This window comes from Lytechinus pictus, chromosome 6, assembly GCF_037042905.1.
Source record: "Lytechinus pictus isolate F3 Inbred chromosome 6, Lp3.0, whole genome shotgun sequence".
NCBI classification, from domain to species: domain Eukaryota; kingdom Metazoa; phylum Echinodermata; class Echinoidea; order Temnopleuroida; family Toxopneustidae; genus Lytechinus; species Lytechinus pictus.
In genome coordinates this window covers 19,727,681-19,736,190 of record NC_087250.1, presented here as the reverse complement: position 1 = coordinate 19,736,190, position 8,510 = coordinate 19,727,681, and the positions used below count along the sequence as shown (strand labels likewise).

Below are 8,510 nucleotides of genomic sequence, written 5' to 3'. Positions count from 1 at the left end.
ACAGGAATACCACATGAATGGATTAATATATGGTAACATTTACCACACAAGGGATTAATTTATGGTAACAATTTTTACCACATACCATTTACCACATAGATTATCACACGACATTTACCACACCATTTACCACACACCAGTTACGACATGCATTACCACACACCATTTACCACACAAATTACCTCACATTTTACCGCACACCAGTTACCACACGCGTTACCACACATCATTTACCACACGAATTACCTCATATTTTACCACACGCCTTACCACACAAATTACCTCACATTTTACCACACACCGGTTACCACACGGGTTACCACACACAAATTACCTCATATTTTACCACATGCCTTACCACACAAATTACGTCACATTTTACCACACACCGGTTACCACATGCATTACTACACACGATTTACCACACACGTTACCACATACACTACCACACACCAGTTACGTAACTGGTGTGTGGTAATGCATGTGGTAACTGGTGTGTGGTAAAATATGAGGTAATTCGTGTGGTAAATGGTGTGTGGTAAACACTAACCAGTTACCACACATATTGTACATAATACACATAATACCATGCATCAGAGTCATTACCCAAAATGTGTGTGGTAACTAGATGTGTGATAACTGATGCATGATAATGTATGTTGCAACTGGTGTGTTGCAATGTGTGTGGTAACTGGTTAGATACATCACAGATCATGGGTATGATTTTGGTAGCAGTAGAATGTGTTCATGACCCTATGTACTTTTATAAGATTAAGAAAATACAACACCTTCAATGAACAGACAACAAATGATTTTACAAGTGATATAGAAAGTACTGGTATTTAGCTCATAGAGTCATCAATTTACAATACTGGTTTAGATTTGATATTGACAAAAATTGTGTAACAGCTGCTTTACTGTACAAACAGTGTAACATAATAGTAACTATCAAAGAAATTAGTTACAGTGCATATAAATACTTTTAAAACAGATACATTTCTTCTAAATACTTTAAAAAGTTACCTCAAAGGTTATCTGGCTTTTCAGCAAACCAAATTAACGACCATTGTAGTTTTTTTGCAGGTCACACATACAGAATGGACTGATTTACTCTTTGTTTTATGCTTAAAGACAAAAATGATTAAACTCTTAATCGTTTTTAAGAAAATGAACAAAACATAAGGATGTGTCTACAATAGGTAATATCATATAAGTAGCTGCGGCAAAGTGCACTGTACTCAAAATTGCGTATAACAAAATGCATAATTATCCCAAGTTTACTTCAAGGCTGAAGGGCAAGTAGAAATAGACGAGAGATGATAATATGTATTTGGAGAAAATGAAAACTAGGACAATACCCTGGCATGTAATATCTGAATTAAAGGAAAATAACACCCAAAACATAATATCACATGATATTATTGATAAATACAGGACAATCAACATGAATCCACTCATACCCTAATCCAATTACGGAGTACCACCTTTTCAAAGTTGGCCTCTTACAGTATGGTTCGAAGTTTCTGGATGGAGGTCGCCATTTTCGCGGGGTTAGTTAGGAAATTATTACATCAGCGACGAACTACATCTCTAAACGTTTAGGCATTATATATTCTATTTTATCAATAACAAATCAAATGTACAGATAAAACTCATAAAAATATTAGTTAAAATTTGTTTAATATATGGTAGGTTCAAAATACAATTTGATGAGTTTTAATGATAAGATTTACACCCCAATTTCCGCTGCCAATTTGTAAATCGTAGATTAGGGTGTAATTTTTATCATTAAAACTCATCAAGTCGTAATTTGAACCTATCATATAATATTAAACAAATTTTAATTAATATTTTATGAGTTTTATCTGTACATTTGATTTATTATCGATGAAATAGAATATTTAATGCCCAAACGTTTAGAGATGTAGTTCGTCGCTGACGGAATAATCCCCATCCATAGACTTTGTACCAGAAGATGCCAACTTTGAAAAGGTGGTACTCCATACTGGGACATCGGATTGGGGGTATATGAGTGGATTCATTTTCATTGTCCTGTATTTATCAATGGTATCATGTGGTATTATATTTTGGTTTTTATTTTCCTTTAAGATATTGTACTGGTTTATATCATGGCATTACAAAGTTCATCTGTAGTGCACACTGTGTCAAGTGCACAAACCTATTCATGGTTCCCACAGAAATTTGAAAACAGAATTCCATGACCTCTCCATGACTAAATTGCTGCTTTCCATGACTTAATTCCTTTCTGGCACAGTTTACAAAATCAGACATGTTATGATCATGAACACCAATTATAATAGTAGAGTATAATCACAGAGTATGAGAGTTGTGAGACATAAAAAACTAGAAAGCTGTCATAGCCAAGAGGTAAATGCAATTCCATGACTTTTCACATATCCCTGACTTTCCATGACCAATTTTTTTCCAGGATTTTCCATGACTGTGGGAACCCTGTAATAATACTGCATTGACAGAGCTCTATCATTTTTAAAGTTAATTTCAATTTCCTTCAAACATTTTATTCATCTCTTTTTGGTTGGACCTTGAATATAATACAATACAATGTTTTGGCAGGTCGTCTATAAAAGCATGTACATCGTTAAAAAAGGCTTTTAGCAGGAACTTTTGGCAAGTAGTCAACAGTATCAATGCATGTAAATTTGGGTGAAAGAATCATACATGTACATTAATTCTTAAGAAAAGTTTGTGGTTGTATTACACTATCACTTAAACGTATTAAAAAGACAGCAGTTGCAGCAAACAATTATTTCATGAGAAATTGTCAAAATATTGTACATAATCTCTAGATCTGGTACATTAATGTAAGCTTGTATTTTTGTAAAATCACTAATTTTGAACTTAAAATTAATTATTTTGATGATCACTAACACAGAAAAGAACATGTGGGACAGGACAGTGTATTATGATTGATTTGAAAAATACCTGACATTGGATAGAATTACATGCTTATTTTGCTCATTTCTCAGCAATTACACATTTTCTTCCCGAGCTATAATTAATTATGGCACATGTCTTTTATATTTTGCTGGTAATTCTATTGGGTTCTGTTTGAACTCATTTTAAGATTGTTACTACAACTGGTAATTTATCTTTAAAGTTGTACTTGTATATGATACGGGCTCAACATAATCTAAAATAAAGTAATTTTTACCATGCAAAATAGTGAAAATTTTATCAAAATCAGATAAAATTTAAAAAAAAATAATTACAAAAATATTGGTCATCAACACATGCAAGTAGATACATGTAAGTTTATGATATCATGCCCACATTTTTATTGTTCTCATGTTACCAGATAAAATAATAATTTACTTCATGTGTGTAATAAGTATGTCTTCCAATCCCATGTAGCAAAAGAACTTCCAGCAATAATCAATACAGGTAAGTCACATCAATACAGTTTACAATCCGATTTGTTTCATTCTTGGTAAACAAAATTAAATGCACAATTTTATATACAAAATAATAAGTTGGGGATACGTGTACATGTACAATGTACGTCAGTATGACATCATCAGCTTGCTACTTGCATATATATGCTTAGAGCTCTTTCACCAAAATAATGCAGAGGTTAGAATGTCATACATTACTTTATTATCCCTTGTCTAATTTGGATGAATTTTTCAGTTTTGTTCAAAAGTAATAAAAGGCAATATCCATGGTTACCCTTAAACTTGACCTCAATGCATGTTCGCTTTTACACAACACGTTATTTTGCGAGATACAAAGCGCATGAGATTTAAAAAAATTCAAATTACCAGACAGTGACAGTATTGTTGTAAGTACAGAGCAAAGATCAAGATGGTAGGTCTTCTCAAATTGTATTTGGATTGATCCAAGGTTGTTGACAACTGGAGGAGAGGAAGGAGCTAATTCCACGGCCTTGGAGCAGTAGTGGAGAAAGTTGCATCACCAGTAGCTACATGTAATTCGTAGGTGCGTAATGATCACAAAAATAAAAAGGCAAGTGCGCCTAGAATGAAAATGACGCACAAGGGATTCCTTATAAAACATGTAATCTGGATCTCTGTCAATGACTTTGAAAATCAGGAGACGGACACTGATGTTCATGTATATCCTTTCCTTGACTTGCAGCCAGCGAAGTTGGCGTATGGCAAATGGCACAATAGATGCAGCATTCTGTACTATATGCAGTCAGTCCAGATCGCCCTAATTCAAGCACGAAGAGCATTACAATAGTCCAGTTTAGATAGCGCTAAACCATGGACTGCTTTGTGGCAAGTAGAAATATAAAAGGCACTTCCCATTGGCCTTTATTCTTCCAATCTGTTTGATGTTATACTGGTAGGGAGCAGGTTCCAATAGCACTATGAAAGGAGTTACGAAACCAGATGAATGGGTGCAGATTCAGGACACCTTCCATTTCAACTTAAGGCATCTGCAATAAATAACAGAAGAAGATAAACATAAAAGCCTTTCCTGCATTAACTATTTAATATTCATTAAAAACTACATGGTTTCGATATCAATTTCCAAACTTTTTAAAAAATGATTAAAAAACAATGTGGGGTTTGTTCCATATTTATACTTCAAATATTAACATGTAAAGTCAGGTCGGGGGAGGGGGGCTTGATGCCCTCAAGATCTGCTGCACCTCCAAACCATCTCTGTATAGGGAAGGACATTTTAAAGTTAAAAAAAAAATATTTATTTTAATTAAACATGATTTTAATTCATGCTTTTTTTAAATGTGTTTTAAATGGTTATGGGATAATTCCATCAGTTTGAATAAGAAATTACAAGTTGCCAATTTCACATAACGAAGATCCCTTCTGATGTGATAATAAATGCATGTCAGATGTTGATGTTTCACTTATGCCTATCTAATACGTTTGAATTGACAACAGCATGAACCTTGTAAGGGCATTAATTATTAGACAAGCTTTGTATCAGAGTGGTTACAAAATCAAAATTATTTAACTGCATCTCATGTTCATGCACATGTAAATAATCAAAATAACACAATAATTATAAAAAATACCTTCCACAAAGGATAAATTTGTACACACCATTATATCTGCATGAATATTGTTCTTTTAGTCCACCTATAATGATACAGCTGATGAGAGTTTGAATGATGGTATCAAGATGGTGCTTCTACCAGGGCTGCAAAAGAGAGAAAAAAAAATAAAATGTTAACCTCAATCATGCCAACCGTTGTGAAACTCTATTAGCGCCAAATTACACTCTAAACTTGTCATTAGAACGTCCAAACCGATACACGTCAGCCAGGAATCTAGTACTAGCACAATCAGCTATGCATTTGCACCAATTCCCTCTGTATTTTCTTGCATATGGACGTCTCTCGACTTAAAGGTCATGTCATTGTGTTATATAGCTTGGGAATTGCAAGCAAGTGATCCTTCAAAATGTTTACCTGCTTAAAAGTAACATTTCTTAAGCCTTAATTTTGTATATTTAGATAACAAAAGGCTTACAAATTGGAAAAATCAAATGTTTGCCCAAAATTATTGTGGGAAAGGTGGATTTTTTAAGGGAAATCCATCTTTGTGTACCAAGTTCTACAGGGAACAGAGACTTGTCTAGCTCCGTGAATGAAAATACCCCTTGTACAATGTAAAAATGTTAAAAATATCATCACAGAGTCCTCTAAGTACAGTTAGGACCATTGACAGATAAGGTGCCCTAAGATTGCGCACATCCGAATCTGCGCGATTCTGATAATGGAAGATACGCAACGACTCCAAACAAAAAATAAACTTTACACCTGAAAGAGCCTACTGTACTTAGTCTTACCTACTGCCCGATGCCTCCTGACATGTAGAGCAACAACAAAGGACCTCCACTCCTGGCGGCCAGTGGTTCTGGGCCGTCTTCTGGAAACTCCCCCGGGCTAGGTCATATTCACCGACTTCATCTCCTCCTCAAATGTGATGCCAGGACAAGTAGTTTTGGGTCTCCCTCTCTTTCTCCTGGAATGTCATAAACAGATCTATTCATAAAAAATCTGACTTAAAATGGTTGGAAAATAATGAATTTAGGGCATTGGCAAGAGTTCCATATGCAACCCCACTAAAATTGAAAATAAAAACATGAAGAAGGTTCAGAATAATATATCTAGCACAATATAGAACATATATGATGGGGTAGTGGATAGTACTAGGAGTGGAAATACATACTAAAATATGGCTTTATTCCGTCAAATTTCGAGCATGTATGGATGTATCTAGTGTGTGTAATTGTCCATAGACATCGGTTTATTTACTCAAGGGTCTGTGAGTCAAGTCTAGGCGAACTATTGGCTGATAATCGTTAAAATACCCCTTCCGGCATCAGCACTTCTTGCTAGCATAGCAGGAACAGGTCTTGACTGCAAATAAAACGAGGTGATCTCAAGTCCCAACTAAGGTGCCAAAACAAGGGTAAAAAAATTATAGAAAAATCTGAAGTGAACGAACTGGAATGGAATTAAGTCTCAACAATCTTATTTTTTATCATGTTGGTGGGGGGTACATTGGAATTGCATATGGAATTCTTTCCAGGGCATTTCATGTGACGTCCTCAAAATGCAGCCTCTGTGACTGTGCTTTCTTATCGAAATCTTCGCATCATGTGAATAAGTGCGCAGACATCGGCCACTATTAGTATTACCCAGTTGTTGTGTGTCCAGACAGGTTGTGTGTCATTTAGAAAGTCATTTGGAAAAAAAGCAAAGTTCCATCAATTTTTAGTACAAATTATTAGGAAATATTATAAAGAACAAAATAGAAGATGATAACAAGTATTGAATTCATATTTTTAGTGTAATCCAAAGATAAAAGGAAGGCTTCAAAAAGATAAAACTGTCCGGACACCCGACCCCCATCCTACCAGCAACGTTCTCGCCAGTGTAGAACACGCGTCGCATGCGACATACGTAAATTCCACAAGCTCTATATGCGTCACGGGCAAAAAAAAATCATAAAAAGTGGGGAAAAGTCATCGGAAATAATTGTTGCATCATTCATCATCAATCCTCAAAAGTAAAGGATGTTTCAGAATCATTTCGGCAACAAACAAACTACGATCTTCTTATTGATGACCGGAAAAATATCCATGCATAGAAACTGGCGCATTTCCACTTCCAGCCGGCTAGCCAGCCAGCCAAGCCTGAGCTGAGCAGCCACACTAGCCTGCGTTGCCAGCGCGCCTAGCTGAGCTGGACATGCATGCTATACGCTACAATGCATGTTAAACTGAATTGTCCGCGGTGCGACCCGGGTCCGACGTAGCCTTTCATTTTTACATGATACCGTTTCCCGATAGTTATCAAGAAATTTTTATCATAAAAATAAAATGAATTGTTCCACATACCGGGTGGTAATTTTCCCGCTAATTTCTAAGTAATATTCTTAACGTTCATTCTCAATTTCTCATGTCATTCTGATCTGCTGTCGGGCTACCGTACCAGTACCGGCACTAACTTAATAATTTTGTTCAATCAAAATGCAAGTAAATGACCATGACTGGCCGAGATATTTTCCCAAGAAAATCAATTATTTCTCTTAATTTTTAATGAGACTTTTTGCACACTTACTCATAAGAATACAAGGAACATCATCAATTGAAAGATTTTGTAAAATAACAGGAAATTCACGTTAAATCTAAACTCAAATCGTTTAGGTGTGCTGTGACTGTGTGCAGACTTGAGACCACCAGCCAGTGGTCCACATCACAGCAGCGAGCAGGCGCTCGGGGCCGGGCGAGCGCCCGGTTAGACAGGATGGGATTGCCAGTGTCATGTCATTTTCATTGACGAAATCTTTAGCTAGTTGCAAGCCGGGGCATTTAACAAACTACGAAAAGAAAATCATAGAAAATGGTTATCTAACTTACTGTTTAGCCTACTGCAAATGTCTTCGAAGTCGTCCACATCTAACCCGCATTCTTTAAGTAGTTGAATTATTAACGGCCTTCTTCGTCCCACTTCTCGATCGAGCTCAATAAACTGCAACGCAACGCAAACGGTATTCTTTTCAAATGTTGGCGGTAAGTGCGCATGCGCAAGCCTGTCGCCGCCCCCCCCCCCCCCCCAGGGTGACAAGATTTCACAAAATGAAATAAGGGACAATCGAAAAAAGATCAACAAAGAAGGCTACACAGTGTTACACCTGTAAAAAACTTAAAAAAAATTGGAAGGGAGGGTGAACGAAAGAATGAAGGAAAGAAAGAAAAGGCGAAAGAAAAGAGAAGAAAAAAAATTAAGGGGAAAATGAAGGAAAAAATAAAAAAAGAATAAAAGAAAGTTAGAATAAAAAAGAGAAAAAAAGTTTCCGCCATTCTTTGAATTGAATACAGAAAGAGAGAAAAAGAAAGAAATGGAAGAAGAATACATGTGTGAAAGACAAAATAAAGGAGAGAAAGAAAAAAAGTAAGAAAAAGGAGGAGGAAAGAAAGAATGAAGGAAAGAAAAATGTTTTCTTCATTCTTTGAAAGAAAGAAACAAA

General features: G+C 35.7%; 1 long non-coding RNA gene across 1 annotated transcript; it reads right to left on the bottom strand.

The window, feature by feature from the left end:
* Window positions 1-826: 826 nt before the first annotated feature.
* LOC129256057 (uncharacterized) lies at window positions 827-8,050 on the bottom strand. Its single transcript, XR_010293935.1, has 4 exons — window positions 7,900-8,050; window positions 5,821-5,996; window positions 5,073-5,169; window positions 827-4,441 (listed from the first exon to the last, which is right to left on the bottom strand). It is a non-coding gene; the product is annotated as an uncharacterized LOC129256057 (long non-coding RNA).
* Between the last annotated feature and the right edge of the window lie 460 nt (window positions 8,051-8,510).